Source organism: Typopeltis vanoorti, chromosome 13 (genome assembly GCF_054136105.1).
Source record: "Typopeltis vanoorti isolate ZY-2024b chromosome 13, IOZ_Tvanoo_1.0, whole genome shotgun sequence".
Classification (NCBI taxonomy): domain Eukaryota; kingdom Metazoa; phylum Arthropoda; class Arachnida; order Uropygi; family Thelyphonidae; genus Typopeltis; species Typopeltis vanoorti.
In genome coordinates this window covers 89,657,349-89,681,870 of record NC_143561.1, presented here as the reverse complement: position 1 = coordinate 89,681,870, position 24,522 = coordinate 89,657,349, and the positions used below count along the sequence as shown (strand labels likewise).

At 37.0% G+C, this 24,522-nt stretch overlaps 1 protein-coding gene across 2 annotated transcripts in view; it reads right to left on the bottom strand.

Moving 5' to 3' along the window:
- LOC150100350 (tetratricopeptide repeat protein 29-like) overlaps nucleotides 1-24,522 on the bottom strand; it is a 267,893-nt gene that overhangs the window by 26,655 nt on the left and 216,716 nt on the right. The gene's annotated exons all lie outside the window — the stretch shown is intronic.

Here is a 24,522-nt window from a genome sequence, read left to right as displayed (position 1 = left end):
TATATCATATATCAGAGGAATGTGGGAAAGAATACTAATTAAAAGAAATCAAGGGAACATATATCAAGTACTTAGAAGCTATTATTATTATTATTATATGGAGTCAAAGACTCATCTGGGAGGTCCTTTTATCACACACACACACACAGCTCATCATACCATGCCTTGAACACATTCAAACTCCTTGCAGCCACCACACTCTCAGGCAAGGCATTCCAATCATTCAGAACTCTGCATGAAAAAACCTACTTCTCACTCTTCTACTCACACCCTCTTTATTCAGTTTCCAGGGATGACCTCTGGTTCTCCCCTGATCTACTATTTTCTGTAGAACCTCTCCAGCATTGATCCTATAACAACCCCTTACTAACATGTAGGTCTCTATCATACCTCCCCCTCTTCCTCCTGTCCACCAGACTCTGCAAGTTGCATCTTCTCAATCTTTCCTCATACTCGACATTCCAGAGGTTAGAAACTACCTTATTCAGTCACCTCTGGACCCTTTCCAACATCTCTTCATCCTTCTGAAAACCAGGTGACTAAATCTGGGCCCAATAGTCCATGTGTGGCCTAATCAAAGCCTTATACAACGGAACAAGAATCTCCCTACTTCTACACGTCAGTGTCCTCCGCATCATTCCCAGAAGCCTTTGTGCTTCTGGGAATAATGCGGAGAAATTTAGGGGACACACAGCCACAATTGCGTTCACAATTTTGGCTGTGTCCCCTAAATTTCAGCTCCTTATCCACTATCACCCCCAGATCTCTTATTTCTTCCACCTCCAACAATATATCCTCACCAAGCATAAATTCTGCATCCCATCTTTGTTTTCCAAATTTTAAAACCTTAAATTTTGCAACATTGAACTCACATCTCCATTTCCGTGCCCAATCACTCAATTTATTCAAGTCTTCTTGTAAGGCCACAACATCTTCACTACTCTTCATAGTTCATCCTAACTTTGCATCATCTGCAAACAACTGAATATCTCCATCCAAATCTACACCTATATCGTTAATATACAAGTTAAACAGTAATGGCCTCAAAACAGACCCCTGAGCACTCCACTAGTGACTTTCCTTTTCCTGGATATCGCTACCGAATACACAACTTGTTGATACCTATCAGATAGCCAGTCTCCAATTCAATGCACTAATCTAATATCCAACCCCATCTGCTCTAGTTTGACAATCAACTTATCATGCGGTTATCTATCAAAAGCCTTTGTGAAATCTAAGTATATTACTGTGTATCCTTCTCCTCTGTCCATGGAAGCAGTCACTTTACTGTAATAAGTAAGTAGATTACTAAAACATGGCCTCCCTTTAGCAAATCCATGCTGTCCATCAAAGATAATACCATTGTTGTCAACCCAACTCTGGATCCTAGTTCTCACAAGCTTCTCCAACAACTTAACCACAACACCTGAAACACAGATAGGCCTATAGTTTGATGCTTGAGTTCGATCACCTCCTTTATGAAGTAGCACAATCTTATCCTCCTTCCACTCCTTAGGGACTTGACCTCGTGCAAGACTCGTATTAAAAAAATATGTCAAGACAGATGTGAACTCTCTGGAACATTCCTTCAGAATACGTGGCGATATATTATCAAGTCCCACAGCCTTATTAACATCTAGTTTACTCAACTCCCCATATACCTCTTGCTCACTTACAGTCAGTCTTTCCTCCCCATCATCTACTGCTCTCAATCTCTCCATGAAGTCACATTTACAAGACTGAAAGACCTTTATGAATTGCTCATTAAGTATCTCCACCACACATTCTTCAACAGCTGTCTTTATACCATTTTCTCCAATCAATGTCATGCTTCCATAATCATTCTTTCTTTTGCTGGCTACAGTGTGGAACTATAGGGGGGGGGGATTATGAAGAGCTCAGAATACAGCTTGCAGGTGTAGCATGGAATGAACTCCTTAGGATTCTTTTTAGCTTCATTAGCTAACTGCTGTTCATACCTCTCTTTAGCTACCCTCACCAACCAAGCCATCCTCCTTGCCTGGTCTTTGTAGACCTCATGGAATTGGTTATTTCCACTTTTCTTATGCTGCCTCCACAATGCCCTCTTTCTCTGTATTGCATGATTAATCTCTTTATTCATCCATCTACACCTACCTTATTCAACCTTCTCACCCATGGTATACATTTAGACATTGCATCTACTAAATAGTTTTTGAAAATCCCCAAGCTGCATTGATCTCTTTTCCAGCTAACTCCTCATTCCATGCTACACCTGCAAGCTGTCTCCTGAGCTCTTCATAATCACCCCCCTTGTAGTTCCACATATACCCTTTTTTCACAGGAGGTCCTTGCACTGCTGGCAACCACCCAAGTAATCACCTCATGGTCACTCTCACCAATTGGTGGATGATTTGACACCTCATTTATAATTACATCCTCTGATGAGATGACCAAATCTAAGACCCTCAATTCTTGCATGCCCAGTGTTACATACTGTCTGAGGTAGTTATCCCTCAAAAACTCAAGAAACTCATTTTCTTTACTTCCAGTTGCTATTTCATCATTCCAGTCTATATTTCCATAATTAACATCGCCCATAATGATCACCCTTTTCTTATTTGCTTGACTAATTTGATTATACATTTCATTATCGCCACCATCCAAATTACCTGGTCTATAACAACATCCAACCAAGTATTTGATTCCATTCATCTCTATCTCACACCATACTGCCTCTATTTTGCTCTTGCATCTCTACTTTATATGGACAACTCTTTCTTTATCATCAATCATCAATAGCACCCCCCTCCCTTTTTACCCCTTCTATCCGCACGAAACACATCATACCCTTCCATCTCTATTTCTGTCAGGATGTCATCCTCTTCCAACCATGTCTCACTTATTCCGACAATCTTTGGGTGAACAGATGCAATTAGTGCAACCATTTCATCTGCCTTGTTTCTTATACTTCTAGCATTTGTATACAAACACAACAGCTCATTTCTGGATCTACAGCTAGTTCCACTGACCCCACACACTCTATGTGATCTCTCCATGCTCGACTGGGGGCCATTTCCCTTTCTGCTTCTTCATTTTAGAACCATTTTCAATTCCAACTGTTTCCTCTTGATCCCTGGTCATTCCATTCCTTTCCTGGTCTTACTGCCTCTGAGCATCCACCTTTCTCACGCTGTGTACCCCCCCCCATCCACCCTGAGCCTCCCCTTTCCCCGCTCCTCTTGCACACCCATTCTCTCATTTTATATGCTCATACCACTGACTTCCCCATTCATATCCACCTGCCAATCTCTCCTGTCTTACTCTCCTGCTCTTCCACATCACTCTCTTCTAGATCTGATTCATTCTCTCTATTCACTTCTCTACTTCCAGCAGCAGTCTCTCCAAGCGACTCGCACCATAACCACTCAAAAGTGAAGAAGAAAATACAAGGATGTTGAATACTAAATGAATAATTAAATATTTTTATAATAATGAATGCTAAAGACAGACTGACAATGGACATGAAATGTGATGCATAAAATAATATCTATATTACCACTAAAGGAATAACAGTAAATAACAAAAAAAAAAAAAAAAAAGAAAAAGAAAAGAAAAAAAGAATTGCGATTCACTGGATTATCAACAAAATCATCCTAGCATAACTATGTTTTGTCCATCAATTATATATATTCTTGGACCAGTGTATACATTTGCAAGTAAAAATTGCAGTTTTCCCAGAAATAAAATAAGAAACTGTATGTATATTAATTATAATTAGTATATATTAGAACATTTGTTAGATTTTACTGTTTCAGTATTGTCTCCACGTGTATCAATTAAATTCAACATGGCAACCGATAGTTTTACTACTACCTAGCCCCCACCATTTAAAGACTACATTATTCGTAACCTAGTTAATGATTTTGTAGCTCGCTATGCATGCATCCAGTTGTTTAAAAATGTGGCAGTGCGGCACAGGAATGTGTATGTGTGCATGAAATGTAGACAGTGCAAGGTGCTGGGAGACATAAGTGTCTCAATCATAGGATTTTGTGGCAGTGGAGATAGTGCTTCAGAAACGGGTGATTTTCAGTTTGTGGATGTTAGTAGTGTATTGGAGGATGGAGAGAATGTTAAATAGATATAGATTTAGCCTTGGGCAGTTTAACAGACAGAGATGGGTTGTCTGATGGCCATGTTGTGTTTGTTAATGTCAACTGAAAGCAGAATGTGTGGAGAGAGAAATGAAACTCCAAAGGAGATTGAAGGAATGAAGACTGAGTTGAGGAAGGTGAATTAAGATCGGGGAAGATATGGAGGTTGGCTAGTGTGAGAGGAACAAGAGTGAGTGAGAGAATGCATCGGAGAGCAAGGGAGAGAGAAGAAAGTGAGAGAATGGAAGACAGGAGGAGAGGAAATTGCAGAAAGAAAAGAGAGTGTGGTAGCAACAGACAGAGAGAGAGAGAGAGAGAGAGAGATGAAAAAGAGGAGGGAGAGTGGGAGAGAAAGGGGGGGGGGGGGAAGAGATTGGAAGCCATAAGAGTCAGGGATGCCAGTGGAAGAAGGATGAATGAATCTGTTCAGAGTGTTATGTATAAAGATTCGATGATTCAAGGTGTGAAGAGTAGAGTGTCATAGGAGTTCTTGCCAGTGGAATGATAGAGTATGGCAATGGCAATGAAGAGGGGGGGTGAGAGTGTGAAAGAGATGATAGTAATGGCTGGGACCTGAGAGACAGTGTGAATCGTGTAGCATGGAATTTGAGGTTGATATTAGACACAGTGTAGCGGAAATGTGTCAGAGGAAAGATAGTGAGTGTGTTGCCCCGGTATGATAATTCAGAGTGGAGGAGAAGAGCAGTGATGACAAATGAGATGATAGCGAGAATGTGCAGTAAAAGAGATCTGGAAGATATAAATATATGGAGGATGTTTGAGGATAGAAGAGAGTTGTATGTAAGAGATGGATATTACATTTGAATGCAGAAGGACACAGGCATTTGGAGAAACTGTTGTTTATTGGGCAAGTGAGTGTGTGTATCGGGATGGGAAAACTAGAATTGCACAGGTGGAATGTTGCAGGAATGGCCTCATGTGGGGATAGTGGCATGAGAAATGAGGGGCTGTACACTATATTACAGAGCCAGGTGGAGGGGGTGGAGTAATAATGGCTATAAAAATACTGACAATACACTGATTTTCTTGTATACAAATGCTAGGAGCATTAAGAATAAAGGGAATCAGTTTGTGGCATTGATTGATTCAGTCTCTCCAAAGTTTGTTTGTATCAGTGAAATTTAGTTAACTGAGGAGGATGTTCTAACAGGGATAGAAATCAAAGGGTAAAGCATATTTTGGCAGCATAAGGAAAATAAACATGGTGGTCGAGTGTTACTCAAAATAAAAAATTAATTGTGCACACTCAGCATCAAGAATCTCAGTGGAAATAACACCAATGGCTTTGAGAGTATATGGTGTGAGATAGATGTTTATAAGACAAGATATTTAGTGGGATGCTGCTACAGAACAGGGAATATAGATGGTGATGAGCAGGAAATGTTTAGCCAAATCTGTTTGGCAAGTGAGTGAGTGATCCTTACGATGGACTTCAACTAATAGTGATATAAACTGGAAAGAGGAGACAGCATGCAGTAATAAGGGAACTGAATTTTTGGATTTCTTGAGGGACAATTGTCTTAGTCAGCATGTGGTGGAGGGAACATGAAGATCAAAAGTTTTGGATTTGGTCATAGCATCAGAGGATCTGAATGTGACTAAGAAGACATACTTGTCTGCGGATGGTGAGAGTGACTATGTAGTCCTGACTTGGAAGATGAATAAGCATGTAGAGGAATCAAAACAGAAGGAAATTATGTGGAATTATAAGGCAGGCAACTATCATAGACTTAGAAACTAGCTTGCATCAGTACAATGGATGAAAGAATTTGAAGGAAGAGGAAGTCATTAGTGCATGGGAGATACTTAAGGAAAAAACTGTTGACAGCAATGACAGACTGTGTACCTCAAGGGAAGAAGATAAAGCAATTTGGAGTCAAATGGACGATAAAAGGAATAAAAGAGGAATTGTAGAAAAAAAATAGATTATGGAAGGCATATAAAGAGACAGGTAAAGAAGAGCAACTGCATGAGGAATATAAGGCTCAGGCTAAGAAAGTGACTAGTGTTGTAAGGAGAGAAAATTTAGAATATGAGAAGAGATGGGTGCTATAATCTAAGAAGAATCCCAAAAAATTTTTTTGCTATGTGGCAAGTAGGAGGAAAAATGACAGGGGACAGATTATCTTGCTGGGTGGAGATAGGAATCAGGCGACCAAAGCAGATGACATAGTTGCATATCGGGGAGCAGTATCAGGGAGTAGGAAGGTTACATGTGAAGTTCCACAGGGTTCAGTTCTGGGAACATTGCTGTTCAATCTTTATGTCAATGATATTTTCACAGGACTACAGGGATATGTTCAGTTGTTTGCAGATGATGTGAAGCTTGGGAGGGTTATTAGTAATAGTACTCATGTTCTGGCTTTTCAAGAGGATTTGAATAAGCTGGAAAGGTGGGGAAATGAATGGGGATATCAGCTTAATATGACTAAATGTAAATTTTAAAATTTGGAATCCACAGATGGTATGCTTCATACTCATTTGGTGGTGGTTTACTGGAAAAAGTGGAGGAAGCAAGGATCTTGTGGTGATTGTAGATAGAAATTTCAAGTTCAGAGGACATTTTGCAAAGGTTGTGAAGACATCTCAGAGAACTTCTGCAAATTTGAGGATGATGTTAACCATGAGAGATAAAAGGATGCAGTTCAAAGGGCAAAATCCAAAATGTTCAGATACTTCTCGGAGTTCAATGTTTGTGGCAACACAGAAGTCTGAGGCCAAACCAAAAAAAAAAAAGAGGACTGTACCATCACACCACCTCTGAATTTCATAATTGGGGTTACGCACTCTAATAAGAGACATTCACTGAACATCTGCTACACCCATTCATCTGCTCAGTAGAAGGTATAGTGTGATTGGTTGCTCCATAGCACAGCTTTCTAAGCTTTCACGTCCCTCTATACATGCTCCTTGCACTACTGAAGATGACTCTGCATGTAGGCTTGAGTAACGCGGGGCTTGCATATTGCAGTCCTATCATGGAAACCCAGGTTGTAAGCCTTGGTTTTGAATGTTTTTGTGCAGATTCATGTTCCAGTCGATAACTAGAACTCTGGATTCATGTATCGGTTGATGAATGACAGTTTTTACATATTATCCTTTGTGGCACCCTACAGTTATTCAGTGATTGTGGTAGGTCGTCCAATGGGTAGCATTTGCAGTTTACTCCCTCTGTTTCCATCTCAGTATGGCATCCTTGATTGTTGACCAGGGATGGCCCAATTTGTCAACAATTTTCTGAATAGCTACGCCTGCAAAATGGCATCCTATCACCACAACTGTTTCAATTTCCGTCAGTTCCCTTTCCGGTGTGTCACCGGACACAGTTGCAGTGAGTCGGGAGCATCATACAAGGTATGGCTATTAAATAACGAGACTTGCAAAAATGTGGTTTATTATTGCAATTGCACAACTTAATTGTTATTTCCTTCAACATGTGCCCCACCTCTATCTATATACTGTTGCATACAAATTTTCCATTGTTGGAAGCAGTGCTGAAAGCCAAGAACTTGTGTCAGGAGCAGAAAGACGTCGGGAAACAAATATGCACTGACATCATGGAACAGCTGGACTTGCATGAGAAGATCATCACATGTGATGAGACCGGATTTTTCCAGTATGATCCAGAAACAAAGAGACAAAGATGCACTGGAAAACTCCCACGTCACCAAGAATGAAAAAAGCAAGAATGAGCAAGTTAAAACTGAAAGCAATGCTGATCATTTTTTGTAATATCAATGCCGTGGTAATGGTTGAATGGGTACCAAAGGGTCAGGCAGTTAACCAACATTATTACCTTGAGGTTTTGGCCAAGCTGAGAGAATGAGTGAGGAAGAAGAGACCTGATCTGTGGAAGAACAATGCTTGGATTCTCCACCAGGACAACGCTCCAGCCCACAGTGCACTGTCTGTAAAGCAGTATCTGGCTGATAAGAAGATTCCAGTGTTGGACCATCCACCTTACTCTCTAGACTTACCACCATGCGACTTCTACCTTTTTCCAAAGTTGAAATACACATTGAAGGGCACCTATTTTCAGTCAGTGGATGAGGTAAAGGAGAAAACGGCAGTGCTACTGAAGCAGATAACACCTGATGACTTGCAGCACTGTTTCCAACTATGGAAAATTCGTATGCAACAGTGTATAAAGGAGGGGAGTATGTTGAAGGGGATAACAATTAAGTTGTATAATTATAATAATAAACCACATTTTTTCATTTTTGCAACCAGTCTCATTATTTAATAGCCACACTTTGTATTCCTCCAATTTATACCGGCTACAGACACAACTTGTTACATGGTATGATGCACACCTTGTCCATGCGGGTGTCCACTGACTTCTTTCCAAGCAATGTATTTTATTATTATTATTCCGAACCTATATGAAGTCACAAGACTCAGTTTGGTAGTCCCATCTTAGACAGCACAAATCTGCGACATAACTCCTGAAAGTTGTGAACTTTATGCACTCACACTGATCTCTGAGGCAGTGCATTCCATGGTGCAATACTCTCTTGCAAAATAGCCACTACTCACCACTTCCTTTCACAACTTGCAGGGAACAGTCCTTTGTCATTATTCTTTCCCCTTGTTCTATCAGTCAATTATATACTGCTGTATGAAAAATCTCAGTGGTGTCAAATATGGAATCCATTTTGGAACTATGACAAAACAGTGTTTCAGCAATTCTCTGATCATTGGACTGTGTATGTGTGTGTGTGATGTCAAATGAATGTTTCTGTCTATATGCCACTTAGTTTGGAGGTTTGTGAAGATCTTTAGGTGTTGGAAGTTTTTCCACTTGGTTATACTATAAATTAAAGATACCAATCAATTATATACTTGGTTTAATCCTTTATCCAAGTATAAGCATACAAAATTTGCACCTGAAGTATTTTCGGGACTGGGCAACTCGTATATAGAAGATGATGCCTTCACATCACTTGCCTTAGTATCCCATAATTAAGAGAAGGGTCACTACCAGTGGTGAGGTATAAGGGGCTCGTGCGAGCCCTTTGATAAATATTTCTCAAATTTGCAAGCTCCTTATTCTTCTTGTTTACTATTTTATTTTTTCAAAAAAAAATTTTTTTTGAAACATATTAAGCGACAAACTCATACAGTAACCTAACAAAAATTAGTTTATTCGGCAGTGTATGGATTATTTGGAATTATTGTTTCAACTCCTCTATAACAAATGCACCCAAGTTTGAAAAAAAAATAAGCGCATGTAGCTATCTTTACCCTTCTCCCTTCTGGTAGCCAATCATATGGTAAAACCAGTAGCCAATCAAATGTTTTATAAAAGATTATAAAAGATTTCATCCTTATTATATTTTGATAGTTAAAAAATGTTTTTCTTATGTAAGATAAATTAACACAGTTGATTGTGTGCAAATATTACATGTTTAGATCATGAAATATTTGTTTAAAAATGATAGCCTTTAGAGGTTGATTGTCCTCTCATACTTTTTGATTGGAATTTGTACACCAGCTGTATTAATAAAAGTTTTGGTGTGGGCTCTTTTTTTACTTTTTTTTCTTCTTGACGATGTGAGCCCTTTGTTCGACATTTATTGAGGTCTCTTCAGTGGGAACCAGGATCCCACTGAAGGAATCAGCTTCTGTATATGAGTTGCTCCAGTCCTGAAAATACCTCAGGTTAAAACTATGTTTGCTTACACTTGGATAAAGGATTAAACTAAGTATATAATTTCTTGGTATCTTTAATTCGTAGTATAATCAAGTGGAAAAACTTCCAACAACTATCTCTAATCCAGAGAATTTTAATAATAAGGTGTGACACCTTTTGGCTACTCATATAAGAAATTATGACTTCAGAATTACTTCAACCTTAATATCACCCAGAGGTGATATTAAGGTTGAAAGAATCTGGCTCCCAGGCAGAAGCATTAGCAATGATCTTGCTAATGCTTCTGCCTCCACTTGGGCCTGGCTCCCACTGAAGAGACCTCAATAAAGGTCAAAACTAGTCTGGGCAGTGGCCCTTCCCTTAATGCATAATATTAGACGTATCCGCAAGGAGATGTGTTTTGCATTATGGGAGATACCGAGATAGGAGTGATGTTAGCTTGCTCCACCTTTTCAACGAGTTTCCCAGTGTTGTACCACCTTACCCCAGTCCTGAAGATACTTTCAGGCTCAAACTTTGTTTGATCACACTTGGATAAAGGATTAAACTAAATTTATTATAATACTAGTATATTGTGTTATAAGCAGATATGTGCATCATGTTACACACAGACATATGTAACAGACATACTTCTTTGTGACTTTATATATCTTATTATATCTTCACTATCAGTTAGTTGCTTAACTTCATTATTTGTTTTAATTCTCCATATCCCATTTTTTCTTTTATTGGTCCATATATCTTCCTTAATATTTTCCTTTCAAAGATTCTCAATCTATCAATATCTTTTAGTGTTAATGGTCACATTTTGCATTCATATGTTGTTACAGGTCTTATGATTATTTTATAACATTTTAATTTAGAATTACTATTAAGAATCTTATTACTCATTAGCTTTTTATAAATATAACACTCATTTCCAGCCATGATTCTACTATTAATTTCTTCAGATATATTATTGTTTGCTGTTATTAATAAACCTAAATATTTAAATTATCTACAACTTCAAAACTGTATTCACCTATGTTATATCTTGTAATGTTTTTTATTTATTGTCTTTCTACATTGCATATATTTAGTCTTCTATTCATTAATTTGTAATCCATCTTCTTTAGCGTTTCTATTAAGTTCTTCAAATTTCTCTTCTAAATCTTTTCTCCTGTGACTTATTATTTCTATATTGTCTGCATATGCACATATTTGTATTATTTTATTATTAATAAATCCTCTCATATTTAACTTTCTTATTATTGCTTCAAGTGCAATGGTAAACCACTTCTGTATACTAGGCTTTGAACATTAGGTCAGAAGCCCCAAGCACTAGTTGGTTCTCAACATTTTTTAAAAGGTGATGTGGTGGTCTCGTCCAAGTTATTCAGCCTTGACCCTTAAGTACCCTGTCCATTCTCTATGAATGAAATCTGCTCTACCAGGACACAAAATATCCAAATCATGTGATCATCAAACACTTCAGTATGTCATCTGAATTGGTCATCAGTTTCTCTCTCTCTCTATCAAGATCATTCATACATATTTCTCCTCCTGCATGCTACATAATGAAAAATTCCTCAAGATTTTCCTTGGATCCCAGCACTAGTCTCTTCTCATATATACCATTTGTGTCTTCATTACTATACTAGTCTCTTTCCTAGCTTCAGTGTTATTTTTTTCATGCAAGTACTCTCTATCTGTCTTTATACTTTTTGCATAACTAGTTTTTCCTGAGCAGTTCCTGTTTGATTTCTCTAGTCATCCACTTCAAATCAATTTACCTTTTTCACTTGAGGTATGCAATCTTCAACTGGTTTAGCTAGTTCCCATCATGTAGTCCTGACCTGCGAAATTTCCAGGTATTATAAAGAGAAAGGTAATCGAAAAGTTCATGAGCAGTACAAAGCAAAGGCAAGGAGAGTGACTACTGTAATAAGAGGGGCAAAAAAAAAATAGATTATGAGAAGAAGCAATTCAAGTAGGCCAAAGAGCAGTTTTTGTATGTAGTGAGTAAAAGGAAAAATGATGATGGAAGGATAATTTTAATGAGTACTGATTGTAAGGGAAGTAACAGAAACAGATGAAATCATTTTATAAAGGTATACCATCCAGGTAGGGTTAATACAGTGTGAGATGTGACACTGACTGATGTGAAAATAGAGACATGAACTGGAGGTGTTGTTTATTATTTTAACGGTATAATAGAACACAGAAACTAAGTAAATAATTAATTAATTATTTACTTAGTTTCTGTGTTCTATTATACCGTTAAAATAATAAACAACATGTTCGACGAACACATAAGTCTGTCCACACGTTTAAGGATTCTTCATGAACTGGAGGTGCTTATGATATTCAAATCTAATCCTGTAGCCTCCTCTTTTAAGAGGGTTGCAGCTGATGAACAGTCCTCTTCCATGTCTCTCTATCTCTTGCTTCTGTAAGACTCTTGCCTGTTCAGTCTTTGATGTTGTCTTTCCATTGCAGTCAGGTTCTTCCTCTTCCCCTCCTTCCCTTCACCATCCCCTGTATTACTATTCTGGAGAGCTCACCAGAAGAACCCCTCATCAAATGTCCTGCAAATGTTATTTTTCTTCTGTGGATACTAGCTATATAGTCTTTTCATCTTGAATCTTTTAAAAATCACTTCATTGCTCACTATTTCAGTCCAGCTGATACGATTCATTTCTCTCCAGCACCACATTTCAAACGCATTTAATCGGTCAGTCATATCCTTATTGATCGTCCAGGACTCATATCCATATGTCCCTACACTCCGGGTCATTGTCTTGAGGATTCTTACTTTTAACTGTTTGTTCAGATTTCTGTTTCCTAATATATGGTATATTTGGAAAAATGCTGCTTTTGCTTTTTTAATTCTGTTCTTAATTTCATAATTAGATCAATTGTCATCTGTTATCCAACTCCCAAGGTATTCAGAACTTTTTATATTCTCTGTTCTTTATCCGTTCAAAGTGATTTCGATCCCATCATTTCCTTTCCTTGAAATCTTCATCACTTTTGTCTTCTTAATGTTTATTATCATTTTATATCTCTCATTTCTAACCCTGTTCAGTCTATTCAAAATTCTTTGCAAATCTTCCTCTGTTTCACTCATAAGTACAATGTCATCTGCATATATTATTTATCAGATGTCCATTTATCTTTATTCCATCCTTCAGATCTTCCAAGGCCTCCCCCTCATCATCCATTCACTATAGACATTAAAAAGGAGTAGGGACATCCCACACCCTTTCTTATGGGGATCCATTCAGTATCCTCTCCTTCAAATCTAACCCTGGCTTCTTGAGTTTTATATATTCTGAAAATATATAAAACAGTCTGATAATATTTTCATCTATTCCTAATTTATGCAAAATATCAAATAAAACAGAGTGATTAATATTATCGAAAGCTTTTTCATAATCTACAAAGAATAGATATAAATCTTTACTGCACTCGATCGTTCTTTCCCCCAATATCCCTAGTGTTCTAATAGCTTCTATGGTTCCCCTGAAACCAAATTGCACTTCATTTCATTCTCTCTCTATCATCTGTTCCATTCTTCTATATAATATGTTAATTAGGACTTTTGCAACGTGGCTAATCAAGCTGATAGTTCTGTACTTATTGCAATCCATCGTTCCTGTAATCTTGGGAATAGGAATAAAAATAGATCTTACAAAGTCTTTAAGTATTCTATCGTCCTCCAGACTTCTATTAAAGATGATGGATAGAAGTTTTAATCCTTCCTTTTGGCTCTTCAGGAGAGCTGCTGAAGAGCCAAGGCCTTCAACAGCTCCTTGAATATCATCCATTCCCAGAACTTGTAAATGATTGTCGATTGCGCTATTGTAAATATTTTTAGCTTCTACTACTTCCTGTAATCTAACTAGTGTTACTTATATTATTTTAATAATACTCTTATGCTTTCTTAAGGTTATCCTATCCCTTATGATATCTCTTGTCTTATTCCCCACAGTTAGCTTTTAATGTTCCTATATAAGGTGATGCTGTTAGTGAATTGACCCAAGTACCAGACAATTCTCAGGTACAGATAGCAATCTCTTATGCAGATAAGAACTTAGGAAAATTTATTTGATTTGTGACTGCACCACCTAAGTTCCTAATTAATAAGCATCAGAGATTATTATTATTATTATTATTATTATTATTACCCCAAGACCTCGTGGAGTCAAAGACTCATCTGGGAGGTGAGCTATAACACCTATAGAATATTTTTTTCAAGACAGTGCATTGAGTAAAGATCAGGTGAAAGTCTCCATTTTAAAACAAAATATGTTTCATGAAACTTGAAACAAATTTTACACTATTCCATACACTTTATACAGTCTCACTTGTGATTTTAATCTAATCTTAACTCGTAACCTTAAACAAAGAAAATCAATCATTTACACAGAGAGAAAAACCTCAGGTCTTACATTATCTCTTTTACTATATCATCTCCTCCCAAATTATCTCATATCTACACTTCAGTCCTAAATTTTGCTATCCACTTCAACACTAAAGTTCTAGGAATGTTAAAATCAAAAGATCACAATTCTCCTTTCGTACTTTACTGATAATACTGGAAAAAGTACTCACAAGTCCATTTTGATATGTACTTTCCTTCAAGTCCTTACAATCCTAGTCTGTTTCTGCAGGCTGTCCGACTTGTTCTTCTGTGCAGGCCTTCTTTGCACGTTGCTCGATAGTCGTCTTTTCATAATTAACTTGAGGGAAGAGTAATTCCCATTTGCTGACGGTACTGGATTGAGTCGAAAGCGCCCTATGTCCGATGTACTGAGCAAACTCCTAACTGCAATTCATCACGGAAATTCCTGCTGCTCCAGTGTCGCTCCCCATAACAATGGGTGCATTCTGATGAACTCTAGTTGGGTCTGTGAACTGTCCCAAGAAGAATGCAAGAGCAAGAGAGAGTGAGAGCCTTCCTTCCAAGGCCCCCTATATACTATTTTTCTCAGGTCCCTGTTTTAGAGTCGGAGAGCCCGAATGTCCCATGTGCATGCTGACATCAGTCGTCATGACCTTCATTTCTGGGCAGAAAGAGTTCCGTGTTTAAGGGTCGGAGACCCCCCCCTTCTCTGAATATCCTGAAGTCAGCAGCCATGACCTTCAATTCCATTGTTCACTTTCACGTACATAATCTTCTGTAATTCCTTTCACTTGGGGCATAAACACTTCAAAAATAGGTCATCTCTACGATTTCGCTCTGAGAATTAAATAAAGTGCATAATCTTAACTATCTTAACTTACAATTTACAAGCATTTTTGCATTGTTGCATTTTCCAGATATCTACATGGATTTACAAAATTTTCAGCAGTGAGTAGTCTAGAGTTATTTACAATATAAATGACCTCTGTAAAAATCGATGCTAAATTAAAGGAACTTCTGCTGCATCGAATTTTACAAGCATTCCTATCCTTTATTCTTTTAATCGCTGCTTATGATATTACATAATGCAAATATGGCCACAGAATCAGATACTTTCTTCTAATGTTACATGGTGATAAGCATTCATTATGATAAATTATGATGGCCACTACTATATTAAAAATAATTACTTTATCCTTTCCTTCATGGTTACACGTGATCAGAATTCATCATAAAAATTATGGAAACAACTACCATGTTAGAGCGAACTTCAGTTTAATATAAACCAAAATAATCACTCAAAATTCCGATTTTCACATCAAGGTCATCATCTAGAGCAGGTGTTCTCAACCTTTTCCAGTGGCGTATCACTATATTTAATTCAAGATATTAGGTGTGCCAGTAAGCAAATCTGTTTTCGTACCACCTGGTAGTGGTTCACATACCACCAGTGATACGCATACCATAGGTTGAGAATTCCTGATCTAGAGTAGAACACACACACATATATATACAAAGAAATAAGCTGCACTACAATCTATATGGAATGCTAAAGTAACATTGATTTAGTCAACAATTAAAACTACTGGCCTGACCTCTGGCGAAAAAAAAAACCTTACTACATCAATCTAGAGTTCTGTTATCATTATTATTATTATCTATTTGGATATTATTATTATTATTATTATTACATCCTCCATGGAGTTGGCAGACTCATCGTGAGACATTCATTCAACCGACAACATATTTATCATACAGAATCTTAAAATCCTTAACATTCCTTGCATTAACAACACATTCTGGTTAATAAAAACGAACCATTCGGTGATAATTCTCCATGTAAAAAAATCTACTCCTCACATCCCTCTTCACCACACTTTTATATAACTTCCAGGGATCACCTCTGGTTCTTTCTCTCTCATCTTCACTCTTTTTATAATCCCCTCTGGAATAATCTGATAAAATCCTCTCACTAACTTAAATGTCCCTATCTTAAATGTCTCTTTTCCTCCTATCCACGAAACTTTGCAATCCACATTTCTTCAACCTCTCTCCATAGCCAGCATTCCAAAGTCCCAACATTGCCTTAGTCACTCACCTCTGGACCTTCTCCAATGTCTCCACATCATATCAAAAACTAGGCTACCAGATCTGAGCACAGTAGTCCAAGTGTGGTCTGACCAGTGCCTTATACAGTGGCACAACCACTTCCTTATCCCTACATGTTAGAATACTTCTTATCATAGCAGCACTATGATGTGCAGCCTTTGCAACACTAGAATATGCCCTCTAAACTTCAATCTACTGTAAACCATCACTCCCAAATCTCTTATCTCATCCACTTCCTGGAGTATGGCACCATTGAAATAGTACACAGCCTTATATTTCTGCACTTCAAAATGCAATACCTTGCTCTTATCGATATTAAAACTACAACCCCACTCCTTTGTCCAAGTAAAAAGTCTATTCAAATCTTCCTGAAAGGAATTAACATCAGCAGTGCTACTTATAATTCTTCCCAACTTTGCGTTATCAGCAAATAACTGAAGATTCCCATTCAGTCCACATGCTACATCATTTACAACAAGTTAAACAGCAGGGGCCCAAGAACAGAACCCATAGCATGCCACTGGCTTCCTCCCTTTTTCGAGACAATGCTTCATCACACACACAATCTGCTGGTATTGTTCAGAGACAGAGAGAGAGCCAATCTCTGATCCATTCTAACCAATATACTATCTACTGTATTCCCATTCTCTGCAGCTTATACACCAACTTATCGTTTAACCTATCAAACGCTTTTGCAAAGTCCAAGAATATCACCATATATGATTCTCCCTTATTTAACACATGTTACCTTATCATAAAATGCAAGTAAATTTGCAAGTTACAGAAAATAAATTAAGCTAGAGAGCAACATGTTCACCCATAATTACTCATATAAGTATACATATAAATTAAAATAAAATAGATGGATGGTGGCCAATAAAAGCTGAAATAATTGCTTAGAGCCCTAAAGTCAGGGTTTGAAATTGGCATAAAAATCCCAAATTCTTGGGATTTTTATGCCAATTATTATTAAGATTAGAATGGTTAATCAAAATTTTGATTATCTCATGTAATTCAGTTTATTCTGATAAATTATGGAGACTGCTACCATGTTAGGAATAATTACTTTAATTTCCACAGCTAGAAAGAAATTTGATATTCTATGCTGTTTAATTTGTATATCAGTAATATAGTAATATAGAAAATGATTCATGAGGAAATATCTAATTGTTTACTGATTATGCAAAACTGAAAAATGCAATATAGAGATTCTGTAGGATGACTTATACAGACTGGCATTATGGTCTAATGATAATGGCTGCCACTTTAACATAGCAAAGAGTAAGATTATGCACTTTGGGATGAAGAGATAGCTGTGTACTACACTAATGGAATGATAGAAATTGATGAGGCAAGAGATCTGGAAGTGATTGTGGATAGGATGTTAAAGTTTAGAGGGCATATTGCAATAGTGACTAAACAACTTATCAGGTTACTTGGATGATAAAGACCATAGTGACAATTAGGGATTGGAAGGTTATTATTCCTCTTGATAAGGCTTAAATAAGGCCACACATGGACCACTATGCATAGATATATAGTTGCCTGAATACCCTGGGATTGAGAAAGTGTTGGAGTGGATCCAGATGGCAAGTGACCAAGATTGTGACAGGTCTATATTATGCACCCTATCAGGATAGATTGAAGGTCTATGGCAGGAGTCTCAAACTCAATTGGACAGCAGGCCATTTGCTATAAAAGTGTATCTCAAGTGGGCCACAAAAACTTTTTCGACTAAGAAAACCTGCACTAATTAGAATCGAAGGGAAGTGAAAAAAATTAGTATAAATAAATTGGAAAATTAATAACAAACATTTTATTTATTCTAAGTCATTACAAAACATAAAATAATAGTATAATGATTATGACAACTAAAAAAAAAAATAATATAAAGAATATTTTTATTATATTAATATTTACAATAGATAGCATTTAATCCAAATTAAACTGAAATTAAATTTTATTTCATGAATAAATCAAATATTTATATATTTATGCATTCTAAAAAAGTATAAACTCTCATTAATAACCATCACAAAAATTTACAGAGCCTCCTGTCAGTTTGAAATTTTTTGTGTTTGTGTTGAAATGAAATACTGCTAATATATATATATATATATTTTTTTTTTTGGGGGGGGGGTCTATATTTTGTGGAATTTTTTAAATATTACCGAAATATTTTTGGGAAAAATAATATTTTAAGGTTAATATATATATATATATTAACCCTAATATATATATATTAAAATAATAAATTGTGAATAAATTTAACTGTTTGTTCTAATTCTTGGATCTAAGTCAGTATATAAAAATAAGAACATATCCCAATTCCGAGTTAATATAACAGATAGTCATATACATATATATATATATATATATATATATATAATATAATATAATTATATTAATTTAATTGCAGTATTTTATTTTTTTCCCGACACTTGACAACGTTTATTATTAATCAGCCTGCCAAAATTTGGACTCAAAGATTGTGAGCATAAGACCTTCATTATGGCAGAAAGGTTGATATATTATAACATCGGGTTAATCTTGATCTGTTTTGTTACCTTTCATATATGAGAATAATTGTTCACATAAATAAGTGCTTCCAAAATAACATAGAATATTTGCTGCAAACTTTTTTTTTTTTTATTTGCGGATATTTTTGACCTAAATAACTGGATATTTTTGGTACACCAACTTCTTGGTATTTCACTTTTAGAATGGAATAATTTTGGAAATCAATAAGTTTCATTTGAATACAAATAGGAACTTTTTTTGAAATTAAAGGAAAAAGGATCTGTAAAAAGCGAAAAAACTTCTTCTTGCTCCTTAAAATCTTTAAATCGCTATCAAATTCTTCTTTTATCTTTTCTAGTTTGGGACAATATTGAGAAAAGGTAAAACTTTGATTCTTATTGTTTAACTGTTCACACATAAAAAAGTAATTTAGAATATTCTCTTTTAAATGATTTTGAAACAAAACTAACTTACATCTAAAACTTGCCAGTGCATCATGCATGTGTGTTATTAACTGATCTTTCCTCTGAAGTTTGACATTTAAATAATTCAAATGTCCTGTAATATCAACTAAGAATGCTAGATCTTGTACCCATATCTGATCATTAAGAAATGCAATATCATGATTTTTCATTTCTAGGAACAATTTGATCTCCTCTAAAAGTAAAAAAAAATACCTTTTTAGAACTTTATGACAAGATAACCAATGAATCTCTGTGTAATAAGGTAGCCATTCAAATTCACTCTCCAAGTCGTTTAGAAATTGTGCAAACTGGCGGTGATTGAAACCTCTTGATCAGATGAAGTTCACAGTATTTGTCACAGGCTTCAGTACGCAACTCATTTCCAACACTTTGGAGCACAGGACCCGCTAATGAATGATATAGTGGAAAGATTGCAGTTTTGGAATGTCTGGATACATTTCCTTTAACTTTGCTGCAAGTCTTTACACAAAACCTTTATTTTTGCTTGTCACTGCTGAAGCACCATCAGTTGTCACTGCTACGAACCTGCTCAGAGGAAGATGGTATTTTTCAGAAATGCTCCACACGGCGTCAAAAATGTCTTCCCCTGTAGTGGTTCCATGGATGGGAATCATTTCCAAGAACCCTTCAGTAATATTCATATTGTTGTCGCAAGCCCGAAGAAACAAAGCAACTTGAGCCACGTCGTGAATATCGAAATTTTTGTCAAGTGCAATTAAAAAGCACTGTACGTTTGTGGATATTTCTTGCAACTGGTCACACAAATTATCTGCCATTTCAGTTATTCTTTCCATCACAGTATTTCTGGACAAAGAAATATATCAAAATACTTGCACATTTTTGGGACATATGTTTTCGGCTGCTTTTATCATACACTCCTTAACCAAGGAACTGTCACTAAAAGGTTTGGAATGTTTCGCCAATAAATAGCTGATTTCATAACTAGCTCTCACTGCTGATTCATTATCTTTCATAATTTTTGAAAATACTTGTTGTTGACTTTGAAGTGAATTCTTCGTACTTCTTAATTTTTCTTCTCTCGGTTTACCCACAAAGCATGAATATTGTTCTTTGTGAATATTATCGTAGTGCCTTTTTATATTATATTCTTTGGCGACACTAATTGTTTCGTTACAAATAATGCACACAATTTTGTCCTTTGTTTCAGCGCAGAAGTAATTTAATTCCCATTTTTCTTGAAATTTTCTCCTCTTATCAGCAATTTTTCTTTTTCTTGTTGGCTTGGAAAGTGATATTGCCTCGGTGAATAAATATATTATTATTATTAACAATTTTTATAAAAATGTTTGAATAAAAACACACAAAACTGTAGACCAGTGCACGATACTATTGCAAATAAAAATAAAAAATAATAATAAAAGGGATTCTCTCACTGCTAGGTTGTCGTTGAATCGTGCGCACTTCAAATATCACTGATTGACTGTAGCAGGCAATTATAAACTCATAGCTGGATTTCCATGGGTGCATATGATGCGCATCACGTGAACAGCTAGTAGCCAATAGAATTCAACGTTTTCAGTATGCTACCAGCAGCGTGCTATAAATTAACAATGTAAGCATAAATATAGTTTGATTGAGGAAGATGATTTTTAATGATGAGATAGTGGGATTTCGTGTTTTGATTATGAGTTTTGGAATTGGTTTTCATTGTAGTTAAATGTAGTTCACGCATATCTTTAGTTAGTGAGTTCAGTAACCAGTATCTGCAAGACTCAATTGTACACAAGTGCTTCTGGTTATTAAAACTGAACACACAGGTAAGTGAACTGTATTTATAAGAGTACAATTCTCTAGGCTTATTATACTAAATACTTCATAATGTGCAAAGAAGAACAAGATGATGCTTACATTAAATCGCTCAGCACCAAAGGATGTCTGATTAGCATTCTCAAAAAGATACTGAAAAAATTTGAAAATGATTGGCCCGGCAGTCTTAATTTCTACTCCTTGCCAGCTGAAATCGAAGAGTGCGAAGACACTCCCCAGACTGAGGAGAAACTCGATTTGTTGATTTCCCCTTCTACAGACTACGATGAAACTTGGGCTCGCAAGAAACATAAAACCTCTGACATTGAACCTCTCATGGATTTAGGTATGGAAGAGGACACTACCAGTCTTGATCTCACAGCCACCCCCAAAGAGAGGGTACCTCCGATTGTCCTCTGGGAAAAAAGGAAGTGGACACAATTGAGGGCCATCATGTCAAATCTACAGATACAGTATGTCTCGGCTAAAAATAAGGATGATGGCATTAGGATTCAGCCTGCTACTGTGATAGACTTAAGAAAACTAACAAAAGAACTGGATTCAAATAATATCCAATATCATACATTCTCTCTTGGCTCGGAACGAAATTTGAAAGTGGTCCTATGGGGACTCTCAGAGAATATAACCTCTGATGAAATAGAGGTTATATTCTCCTCTGCCTCCAGGACCTACCACCCATCAAGGTGGGTAGGATGACTAAAGCGGACAAAACACCCATGCCTCTAGTTTTAACAGAGATATATCAAGTCTATAAAAACATCTATGACCTCAAATCGGTATGTGGTCTCTGAATCACCCCAGAGCCTTTGAGGAAGAAGTCTTCAACTGGGCAATGCCATAGATGCCAAAGATTTGGTCATGCTCAGAGACTCTGCAAGGCAGAGTTCAAATGCCTGAAGTGTGCAAAAAAGCCACCCTACCAACACATGCACAAAACCAAAAAATATTCCGGCAAAATGAGCCAACTGCGGCGGCTCTCACATTGCCAATTATAGAGGTTGTACCCAAAACCTGAAAAACAAAGTCGGAAGCAGGCAGATTATCTTCCTCCTCCAGCAGACATATCCCAGAGACCACAACCCCACAGTCACCCCACGGACAAACAAAAGCGCTCAGAAATCCATCCTCTGCAACCAGAGATCTCTAAAAGATCATCTCAACAGAATCAGACAAAGACAAATGCAGACGTAGTTCGTACAAAAAAGTCAACCCAGAAAAAGATTCAACAGCACCACTATCAAATTTGACAGCTATCATCACCACCACCTCTCTAGAAAATATGTGGCTGGACTTTAGTAGATCCAATCCCTCACCTTCCTCCACCAAAAGCTTCTTAAACAAAAACACAAACTATCATCTCAGCACTCACTAATGAACAATAATAAGTTAAAATCAGACTCTCTAGAGATCATTGTGTGGAATGCAAACGGCCCGAGGAGTAAGATCTTAGAACTCCAGTACTTTGCATCAGCCGGATGTCCTTTTACTAAATGAAATGCACCTAAGACCTTCAGACAACACCCAAAATTAGGGGATATCAACTGTACAGAGCAGACAGACTGTCCCACAGAGGAGCCAGCACTGCCATTTTCATTAAAAATTACATCACTCATCATTCTATAAACATCCCTCCTACCACTAACCTCACCTCGATGTGACCAGCTGGCAAACTAAAAATCTTCACAGCATATAATCCTCCACAAAAAATATTACTGTCCTCAGATTTGAATGCCGTATTGGATACCAGTGAGCCTACCATCGTGGCCGGAGACTTAAACGCCAAGCATCCAGTCTGGAATAGCCGTTCCACCAACAAAAACAGATACATACTAGAAAACTATGCTGGATTCAACAATCTGTGGTAGATCCTGCTGAGCCCACCCATCACAACACTTATGGTTGTGCTGATGTCTTGGACATAGCCATACTACAGCATATCAGACTCCAATACAGTATAATGAAGATTAATGATCTATCATCTGACCACAATCCAATATTGTTAAAATTTGGAAACCTAGAAAAACTGTCTCTCCCCTCACTCGTTCATTCCTTGGGAAAGGCTCTCTAAGGTACTCCCGAAATATATTGGTCCTGTACCCATCATAAAATCCAAAGAGGAAATTGAAACAGCCGTAAAAGATCTAACTGAACAGATTAATGCAGCCTGTGCAGCAGTTACTATCTCAGCAACTACCTGCAGATCCAACCACTTGCCACAATATATTATGAATCTGATCAGGGAAAAAAAAAACAAAGCAAGGAAAAGATACCACAATACCAGGGCACCACAAGACAAAAGGATCTTAAACAGATTCAACTCCGCCATGAGAGATGCCCTCACAGCCCATAGAAGTCAACTTTGGGGAGAAAAATTGACCTCCATCTCTCCTGATAACCACTCCATATGGAATCTTATCAAAAAGATACCCCCCCCCCTCAAAACAGATTCAGGTCTCATCCACACCGATGCAGATAAAGCTGAAGCAATAGCAAAACATTTAGAAATGCAATGTAAACCTTCATACGATCATCTTGATTTCAATCAAATACATAAGATCCACTGACACGTCAGATGTTCACTCAAATCATCTGTCACATATTCCACTCAAATTGCACCCACATCACCTGCTGAAATATATGATATAATCAAGAAGTTTAAGAACAAAAAGGCTCCCCTGGACCTGATGGTATCTCCAACAAGGTGATAAAGCTACTACCTCGCAGAGCTATTGTGCATCTGACAAATATAATTAACTCCATCCTTCACTACAAATATTTCCCTTCCTATTGGAAACTGGCGGACATAATGCCAATCCTTAAATCTGGAAAAAACCTCGATTGCCTCAAAGTTACAGACCAATCAGCCTCATCTCAAACCTGGGCAAAATTGCCGAGAAAGTAATTCTTACCAGACTCCAAGAATCAGTACACCAACTAAATATCCTTCCTGAGGAGCAGTTTGGCTTTCACCAGTTTCATAGCACTACGCAACAAATATACGGATTAGTGGAATATCACTAGGGGTTTTAACTGCCGTCAATGCACTGGGGCTGTTTTACTTGACATAACCAGTGCATTCGATAAGGTTTGGCATTATGGTTTGCTATACAAACTGATATCAACTGGTATACCAATGGGAATGATTCATCTAATCAAGGCATACCTCTACGATAGGCACATGCAAGCTAGGATGTGTGGGGTAGTTTTGACACAAAAACGCATCTTGGCTGGAGTTCCACAAGGATCTTTACTAGCACCGATTCTATTTTCCATATACTTGTGTGATATCCTGCACAACCCATTGTCATCAATCAAAGCCCTCTACGTGGATGATACAGCGATATTGGCCAGATCTTTAAAGCCGCACCTAGCCATCAAGAAACTGTAAGAAAACCTATTGCTAATTGATCAATATTTCGCCAA